This window comes from Protopterus annectens, chromosome 6.part1 (genome assembly GCF_019279795.1).
Source record: "Protopterus annectens isolate FY-2018-M chromosome 6.part1, PAN1.0, whole genome shotgun sequence".
NCBI classification, from domain to species: domain Eukaryota; kingdom Metazoa; phylum Chordata; order Ceratodontiformes; family Protopteridae; genus Protopterus; species Protopterus annectens.
The window spans coordinates 358,199,310-358,215,784 of record NC_056738.1 but is presented as its reverse complement, the minus strand read 5'-3'; positions in this window follow the sequence as shown (position 1 = coordinate 358,215,784).

The window sequence follows — 16,475 nt, the reverse complement described above, 5'->3', positions numbered from 1 at the left end:
GCCCTTTTTTCCGGACTGTACTACATAAACTTCTGCTCCATCTTCTACAGAGAATACTTGGGCTTTCTTTTTCTTTTTACTGTTAAAAATGCCTTTTGGCATGTCTAGCATATTCAAGTAGTGACTGTAGTCTACTTGTACGATGATCCACCATGTGCATTGTAATAAAGCTGCTTATAGGCAAAATACTGCCTTTTAAAAATGCATTCTATAACTGCTGCTCATACTGGGAATCATGTGTTTGATCTTCAGGTACCTGCATTCCACAATGGTTATTAAAACACTCTAATAATCTAGCATAATATCTGTCAACAGTTTCACCTTCTTGTTGGATGCATTGATTAATGCAAGTCCAGTCTGCCCTAGGTTTCCATTTCTTAGAGATTCGGTCTGTAAGACCTTCCACTCTGTTGTCTAGTTCTGCGCTACTATGTGGGAGGGGTTTGTGTTCTGCATCACTGGGATTCCAGTTGCCACTGATCATGTGTCAATCTGGTCCCACGATTTGTCTGACTACTTTTTCTACTTCTTCTCCATTTAAGTTATAACTTAACCTCATGCCTTGTAGGTCTTCTAAAAATTTTCTAAAATTAACTTTTGGATGGGGAATTCCCTCAGTGGCTTTCCGGATATCTTCTGGTATCCACGGTCTGTAAACTAAGAGAGTTGGGTCCTGTCCTTCTTGTCCTGCCTGAGGACTAGGAACTGCTATTAGTGGGCACATTTCTTCTTCACTTATACATCGTGAACTTCTACCCATTTGATATAACTCAATGTCCCCTTTTGAGTTTCCTGCCCGTGTTCGAGACCTGGTCTCGACGGGATCTCTAACAAACGGTTTTGCTTTTGCAGGGATAGCAGGATATTGTGGGGGTGGACCAGCTTGTCCGCTCGCTTCATATTCTGGTAAGGGAAGCAGAGAGGTTGGAGGGGCTGATGCTATTACTAAGTTATTAGCCTCTTTATCTAAAAACATTGTTTTTGAGTTATTGCTCTTCTGTTCCCTATGGTTTGCTTCCTCAATCCACCTGCGTGCCTGAGGAATTCCTAATTTGCGTTGCTTTTTTACCCGACCTCTGGAATCAGTTTTAAGCTGTTTGATAAGTTTAATAAGTGAGGATTTTTCTAATTTACCATCAAATTCATACTTATTAACCCATTTTGAGTAGTATTTAACATTATCGGCATGTTGTAATTGCATAAATTTCGCATCTTCAGTTAACGGCGGAGTTTGGGATCTTTTCATGCACTTATTTCCCATTTTATTCTAACCTTTGAAATGTTACGTAACCCTTCTTATTTTTACGTGGTACCACGATTTCTCTTTTTCACAGTCTATCTAGAATAACTGCCTTACCTATTCTGTTTCCCTGATCTATGACAAGACTGCAATCTTCCTGTCTCTGACTTGTACAAGACAAACCCCTGACAGACAATGCAAATCAAGTCCCTGATCTAAAATAGAAAAAGGTAAATCTCACCTTACCTGAGCCTCCTTGACTGATCATCTGGTTCAAGGTAAACCCGCCCTTCAGTCGCAGATCAGAACAGTGGCTGGCCTCTTTTGGATGACAATTCAGTTGGAGGTCTTTTCAAATAAGAAGAACCGATGCAGTTTCTTCCCAGTACGGTTTCAAGCCACCTGGCCTGTCTGATCTTGTCAGAGTGGAGGATTCCGGTCTGAAGGACCAATCTGTAGAAGGAAAAACTTCAAAGACCAATACACGTAAGGTTCAGGTTAAGGCACTTTAATTCTTGCAGCAAGGAGACAAAAACATGCATGCAAAAATACAGAGTTTGTCTAACTAAAATCAGGAAGTGAAGCCATTCTTATACTATTCTTACAAGACATTGCCTACTGAAGCTGACGTAGTTAATCACAAGTTTACAATATTGTTTTTCACAGCAGATGTTGCTCATGATTTTCTGCTGACATGACATAACATTTCTAAATACATGAGAAAACTTTGGAAAAATAACATGGCCTTGGAGACCGCCAGCTAGTTGCAATTATTTCTACAGTGCTGTGTTACATTTCAAGGTACTCTACTCATTTGAGCACAAAGCAATCACAGATTATAGTTCATATTCTTTAAGTGGTCTTTGTTCCACTTTATCTATCCTTCCTGTAGCTGGCTATGTTCTCATAACACAGACAGGGCTAATTGTCTAAGTTTAATAACATTATAGAAAGCAGTATTGTTCTATTCATTATTTTCCTAATCAAGCAGAAAACCATCTGCTTCTCAATACATTTCCTAAGACATAAACAATATTTTAGCTGTACTGACAAAATACAAGGTCAGAAAGCATTTGCCATTAATATGGATTTGTTCAGCATAAAGCAGAATAAATGTATTAACCCTTTTGGGCTTCTAAAAAGGCACTAATGCACACATATTAATACATATTTTTCTAACAGACAAGAACACAGAGCAATTAATGTAAGTAGGACCAAAGGCTATAATTTACATCTTAGCATGGATAACCTTAATTGTAGGTTAAGTAATGCCTGTGGTTGCAGCTGTCAGTTTGGGACAATTGTTTATATTAGGATGGTTAAACTTCATTATTTGTAAATATACATGGTTTTGCATGTGTTTACTTTTTAGTTAGTAGGTTATGAGAGTGTGCTAGGAGGTTTTTTGTTTGATTTAGGGTTTTCATTAAAATATAAAGTATTGCAAAATGTGACAGTTTCAAGTGGAGATTGCAAGAACTAACTGTATAAAAGATTAACCTACCACATATTAGTGGGTGCATGTAACACAACAGCTGGAAATATATGTTTAAAAAAGTTATCATACATAATAGATGGGGATAATAACTTCTTATCATAATGGCTACTCTAACCATGCTACTTTTGAACATGAGTAATTAAATTATATTAAGAAATACAGAGTGCAAATAGTTATGCTACAGGAGATGCATTTGCAAAGAAATGAGCATATGAATTTGATAAAGAAAGGATTTCAGGATGGATATTCAGCAGAGTATTTGGGACAAAGGAAAAGGTGTGTACTTAAACTAATTGCTACAGGAGCTCCACTAGTGCTAGAAGAGAGAAAAAAAGATAATAATCATACATTTGTAGTATTAAGGGGATAGTGGCAAGAGAGAAGGATTAGGATGCCATGTATTTATATTCCATCTGAAAATGATATAGAGCTTAAGATGATTTTGGTAGAAATAATCAGCTTTTAGCAGAAATTATTACTTATAGGTAGGGACTAGAATTGTATTTGCAACAATGAGGATTTATCTGGGAGATTTAGGAAGGAAAATATAACAAAAGAGGGTAGATTTCTGAAGAATGTTATCAAAATATTGATATGAAAGACGTGAATTCAGTAGCAGGAACTCAGAGATAGTTTATTATTTCTCAAGGAACACAGAAACATGGGCATTTAAGTAAAAGCTTCATCACATATCCAATAACTATTTTAGATTACATGCCAATAACAACTAAGATACAAATGCAAGTTAATTAAGAAAAATAAGACACTCAAACTTCCCCACCTGCCTGTAAAAAAGAGAGGAATTTAAGGAATGGGTAGTAAAAATTCTACAAGCATTTTTAGGAAAGATAGAAATTTCTTCAGAAGTTATAGCTGGTGAATGGGATGAAATAAAAGTAGAGTTTAAACTAGTGTAGAAATAAAAAATAGATATGATTAAGAAGTAACAGGAGTTATTTAGGGGGCCTGACAAAAGTTAAAGTATTGTAGAATAATGGGAATCTCACAGAAAAAGAACAGGTGCAACTACAGAGTGCTAGAGACAAAATAAGGGCATATCTGGATACTCTGCGTGAGTTTTAAAAGATTGCTATAAAGCAACTGTTTGTTGATAATAACTCCAGAGCACAAAAACTTTTAGCACAATGACTTAAGAAACACAAAGTAATAGTTGCCAAACTTAATGAACCTATAGCAAGAAAAATAACCAGAGATCCTGTAGAGGTATTACAGATAATTCAGAAATTGTGTACAAATTTATATAAAGCAAAGAAATGTAGAAAATGAGAAATACCACAAATGGAAATATTTATGGAAGATTTAAGTATACCAATGTTAGAGGTAGATGAGGCTCAACAATTAAAATTTAAGACAGAATGAGGTCTATTAAAAATGGTGACATACAATCAATCTCCAGGAAAGCCTTCAGGATTAGATGGCATTCCTTTGGAAGTTTGGAAGCTGGGAGGGAAGAAAGGGATAAAGATCTGGAAGATTTTTGTTTAACCAGGTTGTCATGGCTGCTGGTGGTTCAGGGACCCTATATAACAGAGATATTCCATGTCCTTTACATATCAAGAAAATATGACAAATATTGTCAATACAACTAAAGCCTACCTGACATGTCCTCCTCAGACTCCACTGCCAGTGGTGAGAGTAGAGATGCCACTGTCATGTAAAAAAATTACATGTATATAACTCAGTAGTAAGCATGTACAAGACATCATGTAGCATTCCATCTGATGTATAACATACAGCAAACAAGACAAACATATACCGGATGGGTGATGATGATGTGCAGATTACAGGTGTTCTATTCAGATGAACAAGACCACATTAATCATGAAGGGGACAGATGTAATTATCAATAGTGAAATGGTATACTGGTTAAGATGTTTACCTCACAAACAAGAGGTACAAGGTTTGATTCTCACTAAAGGAAATTATCTAGGCTTAAAATGGTCAACAAAAGCAGCTAGCTTAGTACCAACCTATAAAACTATGAACTTATGCCTTACTGGTTATATCCTCCCTTGTTGGGAAATGTATCATCCAACATAAAGTAAAACCTGTATTATAAAATGGCACACAAACATTTAAAGCTGCATTGTCCAAGGCCAAGAATACAGTTTCCATGGGACCCAGCAATATCCCTGCATGTGTTCTACATGAACTACAAAGTGAACTGGCACCACATCTGTGTGCCTTGTTTAATCACAGCATTACCTCAGGCTTTGTCCCTACCGAATGGCGCACTGCTACTGTCATCCCTTTCCATAAAGGGGGAGAAACTATAGACCCTGTGAATTATCGCCCGATTACCCTGTCGAGTCTGATATGTAAGGCAATGGAACACATCATCATGGACCTAATTAACAAGGATATAAGGAATCTCCAAACTCTAGATCCCATGCAATTTGGTTTTGTGAAAGGTCGGTCATGCCTGCTCAACCTGGTTAACTTCTTTGAGTCAGTCACCAGAGCTGTGAATGAGGGCAAGGCAGTTCATACAGCCTACCTTGATCTGGCCAAGGCCTTTGATACCATTCCCCACTCAGGAATTGTTGATAAACTCACCAAACTAGGCATCAACCCATATATCCCTAGGCGAGTTGCAAATTGGCTCACAGATAGAACCCACAGTGTGAAAGTAGTGGACTCCAAGTCAGACCACCAACCAGTCATGAGTGGAATCCCACAGGGATCAGTCCTGGGTCCTCTCCTGTTTGGCATCTGCTTCTCAGAAGTCCAGGCCAACACGGAGGGGCTCTGGCTGACCAAGTTCACAGACGAGTGCAAGCTGGGAGCCATTATTAACTCCCCAAGTGATGTAGACATCCTACAGAAAGGCCTCACAGGGACCAATGACTGGTGTCAATATCATGGCCTTAAGCTTAATGCCAAAAAATGCATCATCATCCCCTTTGGGAAAAACTCAGTTCACACTAATTACCACATCGATGGGAGCCCACTGAACACTGAAGGCATTATAAGAGATCTGGGGACACAGGTTGGCAGCAACCTCTCCTTTGACCACCACATTGTCACTGTGGTCAGAAAGTCATTCTGTGTGGCACATCTCATTACCAAGGATTTTGCATCCAGGAAAAAAGAAGTCATCTCTCTCTACTCTTCCCTCATTAGGCCAATCATCAAGTATAATGCCCCATTTGGCATGTACCTCACTAGACACATGCAACAGCTGGAAAGGCCACAAATGTACCTCAAGAAGAGGATCATAGGCCTTATGCATATCCTACATGGACACTCACCGCTATTGTCTGCTAAGAGGCGATCTCTGCTTGACTTACAAAGCCATGTCTGAGCCAGCTCTGTTAGAAATGCTGCATCTAAACAAATCCCAGTCCCTCCACACCACACGCTCCAGAGACCTCAACCTCACTTCCGCAATCAACATTACATGCTGGAGGGACAGTTTCATAACCCAGAGACTGCCCATGCTCTGGAATAGACTTCCCATACATGTCAAACAGTGCACCTCACTGACCCTCTTCAAGAAAAATCTTGATGAGTGGATGGGAAATAGAAGGTTCACCCCGGGGATCACTCCAGTGTCTATACTTGATAGAGGCACTGGGAACTAATGTCAGGCTGGACGATGCCAGGGCACTTCTATGGGCTAGGCTTATAAAGGCTCCAGGGCCATTAGCCTAGTACAAACCTATGAACCTATGAACCTATGTGTGATTATAATCCTCAATCTTAACAGGAGGCAGAAGCAAATAACAGCTGTGGAGCACACTAAGAATATGGAGACACTTACAGATGGTGCAGACACTGTACAGATGTACCTGTGTAGGAAACAAGCCAATATTAATAGCATAGATCATAGGTGTGCTAAACATAGCTGCCTTATAGCAACAATATGAACAACCTTACTAAGTCTGTCTGTGCCTGATGAGTCATGGTCCATATCTCACAAAGTTGTATCTGTAGGTTAAAATGGCACACAAACAACAACATATGAGTATACTCTACAGTCATAACAGAAGACACAGACACACAACAGCTGTGCATCATAAATTCACCCCAGGGGTTCCACCTGTATCCCTCTTGGACAGGGGCAATAGTTGCTGATCATGGAAATAAGGGTATAATTTGGCTAGACTTGTAATGGCCCTAGAGCCATTAGCCTAGTAACTTCCTATGATCCCATGATCCTATGAGAGGAGGCTTCGGTATGTCTGGACACTGAACAGAACAGTCGAGGAGATGTTGCAGATGCTCACTGTCAATGTTGGACATGAACAGATGATGCAAGTATCCCCCCGGAACTTTGAGATGATCAACAGCTGGAAATGGACAGCGAGGGAGCACAGCAGATGAACTGGGATCTACTGGACTGGCATGGTTGTTCACCACTACTATGATGCCCTACCAGAGGGACATGGATGATCTTTGCCGGAGAGTTGCAGAGATCTGACACCAGCCACCTGATGCCTTCAGTAAGTTACATACTCCACACCTTAACACCTAAAGTATCATAAATGTATGTAGTAAGCGTATGTGTTTAGGCGATGCATTGTAGTTCGTGTATAAGATGATTATCTGTAATAATAATAGTAATTAATGTGGAAGAACAATGATTTTTAATCATTAAAGTTTATATTCATGTGTTGACGTATTTTGAAGTTATCAGCAACTTTACTGGACCAGTATAAACATTATGCAGGAGTGCCCGTTATACCGGTATATTAATACAGACTTCAGACATGCTGTTATTATTATTGTTATTGCACTATACATATTTTTAAAACCTTTAAATGAATAGGATGTCCATTAGCTCAACTGGTTATGCAAGTAGACGTAGTGAATGTTGTTTGCATATACGTGTGTTCAAATCCCTGTGTATCTTATTTTTGAGAAATTATTGGCAGCAATTCTTTTAATGTTGCACATCACATATGGAAGATCTATAGTTGTCTGGTAACTTACACAGCATAGATTTTTACCCATCTAGAAGGGCCATGGTGTATTGATGCCTATAGTGCTTAAGCTGTGGATGAATACACATTTCTCCATTATGTACATAGCTTCTAGAAATATCATACAATATACTTCTGTTAATACTGATGTTTGTGTGAATGCTGAGTGATACATACATACATTAGTTAACTCTAAAGTTTAAAATTCACAACAGCCTTTTCTAATCCATTTCTTCTTTCATCATTTTAATGAATGTAAGAACAGTACAGGTCACCATGGCTGAAATATATGCGAGTCTTGTAAACACAACGCGAGTACAAAAAGTATAGATATGTAATTCTCACACTGTGTTATGGTTGTAGGGTTAGCACTGAATGAAGAGTCATTGACTCACCTACTTAGTTTACATGTGTAGGTCTGAATCCCACAGTTGTACGTTAAGTTCTTTAAAAGGTATTTATTTTATTTATTTGAAAGTTAAACAGTGCGCTGACACAACCATGGATAAATGTGCATTTCGTCATTATCCACAGATTTTCCAGAATATTCTGTATTATGACATATCTGCATAATGATATACTTATGATTCCTTTACATGTCTATGTGTACTTATAATACTTATAATTAAATGATAGCTTTTACTCATGTGTTTAATGTAGTGTAATACTTGTTAGCTATAAATGACAGTATTGTATGTTCCCATGCCTGTCCTTTGTGAGAATAATGACATCACAAATTTCTACCTTAAATGACATGCCTAGGATCGCTGAGGGGTATCACTGTAAGCAATGTGAATACCTGCAGCCACAATTGTGTAGTTTTGGTGTATGAATCCCACCACAGACATTACATACGTCATTGGCCAGCTTGAATATGTTTAGACAGGCATGCCTGACTTGCAGAACCCAAGACAGGTAGTGTTTTTATTCCACTGTATTATTCAGCTATGTTACAGATGTCAACATTTCACATCGCACAACCTAGTTTGGATCTATTATGCAGAATGTGATGTTACTATACATGGCAGAACTTACATTTTTCTTTTACTTGTCATGTCATATACTCACACAAATTCACATTTGGCTAGAATATGTATGTATGTATGTATCCATATAAAATGAAAAACACATGTACCTCTGTACATATATCTATAAACCTATACATACATATATATATATATATATATATATATATATATATATATATACATATATATATATATATATATATATATATATATATATATATATATATATATATATATACAGGACAGCACAGTGGTGCAGAGATAGTATTGTCTCCTCACAGCAAGAGGTTCTCATATTCGATTCTTGGCTGGAGTGAATTCTGTGTGGAGTCTGCATGTCATCCCTGCGTTCGTGTGGGTTTCATCCGGGTGCTCTGGTTTCCTCCTACGTTACTAAGACATGTGTCTGCAGCGTTTCTCCCTGGGCCTCCACTGAAAATTGGCTTCCTTCCAAGTCGGACGTTCCCAGTAAACAAATGTTAAATAAATAAATAAATATATGGGTCTACTTCATATGAGCAAAACCCCATAAGAATGAATCCAACATTATCAAGACAAATTTAATGAAACTACAGAAGATCGAAACTGACATAAACGAAAACTCCTCTCAGAACATCTCTGACCAATCCAACAACCTATCTTCTTATAAAAAAACAAAGCAAAAACCTTCTGGTATACTTATATCACAAAGTAACTCACCCTAAACCACAATCACAATGTCCCACAAGTGACACTTCCCATAAATCTTTACGAATTTAAAGAAACATTACATAAACATTGTATTAGAAACATACCTGGCATTCAAATCTAAGTACAAATTACTGCAGCCTCAGTAATTTCCTAGTTAAACGGATGTATCAAAACATATAAAATACTGCAAGTATTTTTCCTCCCTGCACCACCACATGTAGGGAGCTCTGCCTCATACCCATCGCAAATTAAATATATGTTCTCTGAAATCTCACTATCTTACACATAAGTAGCTTATTTTTGCTTATATGAGATTCAGGTTTTTAAATTTTCAGTCTTCTGCAGTTTTGTTGAATTCGTATTGGTAATGTCAGATTTGTTCTTATGGATTTTCGCTCATATGAAGTAGACCCATATACATGTGTGTATATATATATATATATATATATATATATATATATATATATATATATATATATATATATATATACAGAGAGAAACAGAGTGTATATATATATATCTATATATCTATATAGAGATATATATATATATATATATATATATATATATATAGAGAGAGAGAGAGAGAGAGATGTATAGGGTCTGTATTAGATGAACGAAAGTTCATCTTAGCGAACACTCACATGAGCGAATATCCAGGTACTCGAAACTGCAATTGCACACCCCCGCTAAATATATATTCCAACTCCAAGATCGCACTACAGTGAGGAAAGTGCAAATATTCCCATCTTCACTGTACGGCGATCTCACAATTGCGGTTTCGAGATCCGCAATATTCGCTCATGTGAGCGTTCGCTAAGATGAACATTCATCTAATATAGACCTATATATATATATATATATATATATATATATATATATATATATATATATATAGATAGATATAGATATATCCATCTATGTACATAGGTATTTATTTGTATTCATGCATATATACATACAGGAAGACTGCAACATTGAGGTATCATTCATCATATACATGTATACACATTTTATTTATTATTACGTAACACCATACTAAGTTCAGCATACAATAACTGTATACATTTGTAGGTCTTTGTCAACATGGTTAGGTATACATGCAGACATACACAATTTCATCTTAGATGGGCACACTTGTTAGTGTGTGTAATGCTTTACTGTGTTTGACTTATATTACTTCATTTAGCTAGGCAGGTAGGGTTCTTGTTCACAGTGGGAACATAGGTGAGAGTTGTAGGTTTGAACCTATCTTCCTCCAGTTTGCCAGCAGTTATCCTCATGTGTGTGCAGCATTCAGAATTAAATATGAATGAATGAATGAATGAATGAATGAATGACTATGAAAAATGTGATATTGTATTGTATAGTACTAGGAACACAATTTGTGAGAGATGCAATTACATTAGGAACCTAGATTCCAAGCTGTCTCCCCCTCAAACCAGTATATCTGGCACCAAAAAGGTTGTCAACACAATTACTACACATCAAACACCACCCACACCTACACAACACACACCTACATATGCAGAGGTCCTCCACATAAACATATCCAAACAAAGGAGACCTCTTATGCAAAAACACATGCGATCTCCACAGCCCCCCACACCACATACCACACATGGTCCACACACCTGTGCCTCACAGCCACTAAGGCTTCACCATAAACCCAATATATTAGTTATAGGAGACTCCATTGTGAGACACTCATATGTGCATCTCATCAGGGTGAATAAGGAGAAAGTCACTGTTAATTGTCTGTCAGGTGCCAGAATCTACCATATCACATATGCACTCAAGTCTCACAACAACAGGTACTGTTTTGACTCTGTCATAGTCCATGTTGGTGTGAATGACTTCAGACGTACCTCTCTGGACTATATGAAGAGAGACATGATTTAGCTCAATGATTATGTGTCCCAGGCAGGTATGTCCCTAGCCTTAAGCAACATTCATCTGTCACCTAGAATGATGCCTCAATAAGAACAGAAAATTATAGACTTTAACAATTGGCTTAGTTTCTGGTGTCATTCCAGGAGGATCCAGTACCTGACAGCCTGGGAAGATATGATCAACAGACCATGATGCTTTGCCAGAGATGGCCTGCATCTGTCTCACCTGGGCTTCAGGCTTCTGGCAAGGACTCTTGCCTCCCCTATAGTGCCTTTTATTAGGAAAAGTGATGAGGTTAAAACTACCAACATAAAATATTTCAACAAAACACAAATTAAAGGTCATGCTGCTAAATGCTAGGAGTCTAAACATGAAACTGCACTCATTGCAAGCATTCCTGACCCTGGAAAATGCTGACATCTGTGCAGTCACAGAAACCTGGTTCAAAGCTGTGGAGAGCACCCCAGCCTTACCTGGTTTCTCATCCTATCATACATTCAGACCCCAAACTGTGGGCAGTAAAGCCAAAGGAGGTGGAATTTCAATATATATTAAAGACATACACACCTCCAGGCTGATCAAACACCATGATGCACAGGAGACACTCCAGGTGCAGTTAACCATTGATAAGACTTCTATTCAAATCATAGCTAGCTACCGGCCCCCAAATCTGATTCAAGATGCCCAATCTGCCTATTTGGATCTGTTCAAATCTATCAAGATTCACCCCTTTACCCTGATCCTGGGTGACTTTAACTTCCCAAATATAGACTGGAACAACTACTCATGCCAGAACACAAATGCCCAGAAATTCCTTGATTTTGTCATGCAAATGCCTTGGAACAGCTAGTCAATACCACCACAAGAGGTGAAAATATCATGGACTTGGTATTAACCAACATGAGTAACCACTGCAGTATCCCTATAATATCATCCTTCCTGGTAAGATATGACCACAAAGCGGTCACTTTCGAAGTCACCATCTTCCCCAACTCCCCCTCTAGCTAGGATCAGACATAAAAACTTCTCCAAAACTGATTACAGTGTGACACCTGTGCACTGGCCCATCAATCAAGGAGTTTCAGTCCTCACCACTAACACCAGTGACAGGTGTCCATATTGGGAAGGACAATAAATACACACACAGTAAAGTACAATTTCACTTAACAGCACACAGAGATCACAGTCAGTCTGGCACTGGTTTCTCCGTTTCTTTCCAGATTGCCAATAAGGCTTCCCCTGGCACAGCTATAGGGTCCAGATCTCAGCTTAGAGGTCAAGCTAGGCCCCAGCACCCTCTCTGTCCAACCAGTGCTTCTTGTCCCTACGCAAGTAGCTGACACACACACACACACACACACACACACACACACACACACACACACACACACACACACACACACACACACACACTTTAAGATGTGAGTTATATACAAACACATAGACACTCCTGGGGAAGGCTGACACAGGTTCTACAGCTATGCCCTTTCCTGCCAGGCTATAGGGTAGTAATCATTGCCATCAACCACTAATACCAGCTACTAATAAGGCCCTTACTAAAGGGTGTCCAATTATTACTGTATAATATTATTATCCAAATGGTAAGTGGAACTGAACAGCAAGGCCTACTGGAGTGGTTTAGTACAGTATCACTATATACATGCAATGCACTCTATAGCTTAAATTATCTCTACACAAAACAGCCACAGTTAAAAGGTTTAACAATATTTAATAAATAATAAAAAACACAAGGCAATTCTTCTTACTACACAGTGCTAGTCAAGAGTTCAGAGATCACAGGAAAATGCTTAAAATTATACAGTAGAATAGTTCTGGCATCAATACAGAAAACTACTAGTCTAATCTTCCTATTCCCTAGCTATATGTAAGAACAAACACAGTTCTAAAATAAACTTACATATAGAGCAAGACAGTGCTGGTGATGTTGGATGTTCTGAAGACAAATGCAAAATGCTCTGAGTCTCTCTCTTCCTGTCCTTAAATTGATAACACAGTACTACTGACTCATTTCAGATTACATCATTTTTTCTCTGGTTCCCATGGTAAAAGAAACTCAGAGTTTAGCAGGCCTTTTGATCTTGCACCTGGTCAGGAAGCAACAGCAATAAAAGACATTATACATGCAAATTCCAGCAATTAACTCTGGTCTCAAAACAATAGAAAGAATCTGCTGGTTTAGACATCACGGCTCTGGGTTTGACCTCAAACAAGGCTTGACCTATCAGCTTTCTTCCAGCAGAATGCACTGTTGTTACATTTTTGACATTCAACATTTGACACCACTTTCTTCCATTTAAGAGAACAAGCATGTGGCTTATATTAATATTTACAAATGACAGAATTATCTACAAAATTCTATCTAGCTAGGCTGGCAGCCTTCACATATCTTCACATATCCCCCCCCCTCAGAGAACTCAAGCTAGTTTTTCAAGTGACCCTTGAGAAATGTTGCTTGAGGGGGATAGGTCTATTTGAGTATACCTTACCCCATTCCCTGTCTTGAGAGTCTATCTGTGTTGGCATTGCTACTCCCACTGCATTGCTGCATTGACATAGCATATGCTTGCAACCCTAGGCTCCATCTTAGCAACTTGGCATTTTGCTGGCTGGCTCTGTTTAACCATGTTAGGGGATTATAATCTGTCACTACAGTGAATTTTCCTCCATAAAGATAATGTTGAAGTTTCTGCAGTGCCCACACTATTCCTAGACATTCCATTTCTACAGCTGCATAACATTCATCCCTGGGTTGGAGCCTACAACTGAGATAAACCACTAGCAGCACTTCTCCCTCTAAAGAAATTTGGCTAAGTACAGCCCCCACCCCATGGTTCAAAGCATCCACCTGCACAACAAATTCTTTACTGTAATCTGTACTGGCTAACACCGGGTGTACTCCCAAAGCTTCTTTAAGCTTCTGGAATGCCTGCTCACATGCTGGGGTCCACACTACCTTATCTGGCCTGTTCTTCCTTGTCAGGTCTGTGAGGGTAGCAGCTATGGTACTATAACTGGGGACAAACTTTCTGTAGTACCCTGCTGTCCCTAAGAATGCTCTCACCTGCTTTTTGGTAACAGGGCCTCATTTGTCCTAGGCATGGGGTAAGCATCTGACTCTGTGTGACTATTTAATTTCCTGTAGTCCACATAGGACATGGTGCTGTCATCCTTCTTTGGCACCAGCACCACTGGGGAGAACAAGGGACTGTTCGACTCTTGAATTACCCCTAGTTCCAACATTTCCTGTATCTCCTCCCTCAGAGTCTGTTTGATTCTCTCAGGCAGGGTCCGGTATCCACCTGGTGCTGCACCCTGGTTTCCCAGTGAACATGTCCCCAAACTAGTGTAACACTGCTTGGATTTCTCGAACCTGGGTAGGAGATAGCTGCTGGGACATTGCTACCCCTTCCACTGAGGTGTCAGTCCGAGCCACACTGAGGAGATCAGTCACCAGATCTCCCTCAGACTCCTCCTGCAATCCACTGCAAATGCTCAGCACAAGGGCCTCCCTATTATGGTAAGGTTTCATCATGTTAACATAGTACAATTTGTGCCCCTGCCTCCTGCCTAGCAGTTCCACCATGTAGTTAACATCACTTACCTTTCTTACCACCTTGTAGTTTCCCTCCCAAGCTGCTTGCAGCTTGTTGTGTCTGACAGGAATGAGAACCATTACCTGCTGCCCCACAGCATACTCTCTAGCTCGAGCAATACTGTCATACCACACCTTTCTCTGTTGTTGGGCTTCTACCAGGTTCTGCTGGGTCAAGCCCATGATTTCCCTGAGCCTTGTCCTGAGGTTTAGGACATATGCTGCAACAGATTCCTTGTAAGATTCACACTCACCTTCCCACTCATCATGAATTAAATATAGAGGTCCCCTCACCCTATGCCCATACAGCAACTCAAAGGGTGAAAAAACTGTGGATTCCTGGGGAACCTCTCTGTAAGCAAACAACAGATGGGGCAAATATTTGTCCCACTCCTTCTTAAACTGATGTGCAAATGCCAGTAGCATGGACTTGATTGTAGAGTTTAACATCTCAACAAGACCATTAGTCTGGGGATGGTAGGGAGTGGTCTTCATTGTGCTTCACCCCACAGTACTTCCACAGACAAGCCAGCAGGTCTGACATGAAATTGGCACCTCTGTCAGTCAGTATTTCTTTTGGGAAACCTACCCTGCTGAAAATCTCTAACAAAGCATTTTCCATCTTTTCTGCCTTAATGGAGGACAGAGCCACTGCCTCAGGGTATCTTGTAGCATAATCTACTACCACTAGGCTATACTTTATTCCTGTGGAACTTGGGGTACTCAGTGGCCCTACAATATCCATAGCTACCCTTTGAAATGGCTCCTCGATCACAGGCAAAGGCATCAAAGGAGCTCTCACCTTGTCTCCTGCCTTGCCTACCTTTTGGCGCTGTTCACAGGTTCTGCAGTACCCTGTTACATCCCTGGAAAATCCAGGCCAATAGAAGTCCTGCATAATATGTCTCTTTGTATGTTTTATGCCCATATGACCTGTAAAGAGAATATCATGAGCTTTGGCTAGAAGCACCAGATGGTATGCTCTAGGCACTACCAATTGCTATACCCTCTCACCTTCTAGCCCTCCCTTAGGGGTCCACTCTCTATACAGTAACCCTTTGTCCCAGTATACAGAATCCCCCTTCCCTTGAAAATCAGGTGTCTCACTAGCTACCTGCCTCAGGCCTTGCAATGTAGGGTCTGAGAGCTAAGCCTGTCTCAACTCTCCCTTTCTAACCCTTCCCAGCTCCCCTTCTACAGGAAGTCTGGCATTCTCTGACAGTGGTGCCTCACTGTCAACCTGGCTACAACTACTCACCTCTACCTTTGCAGTCACTCTGTCCAAGGGAACATCAGAACCCACAAGCAGCTGTGGCTCATCTCCAGTCTCACTGCTACAGAGTAGCTCCCTCCCTGAAGTAACCACTTCAACAGTCCTGGCTGCAAGTGTGCAGTCTGTCTGAGTCTCCCCCACGCTACCAGACCCACATGCTTGTCTCCAAGCCTGACTGCATGTAACTACATGAACACATGGTACTGCATTATCAAAATCATTCCCTATCAGCACATCTGCAGGGATATCCTCAAACACACCTACTTGCTGGTTCCCTTTTCCACCCTCCAAGTC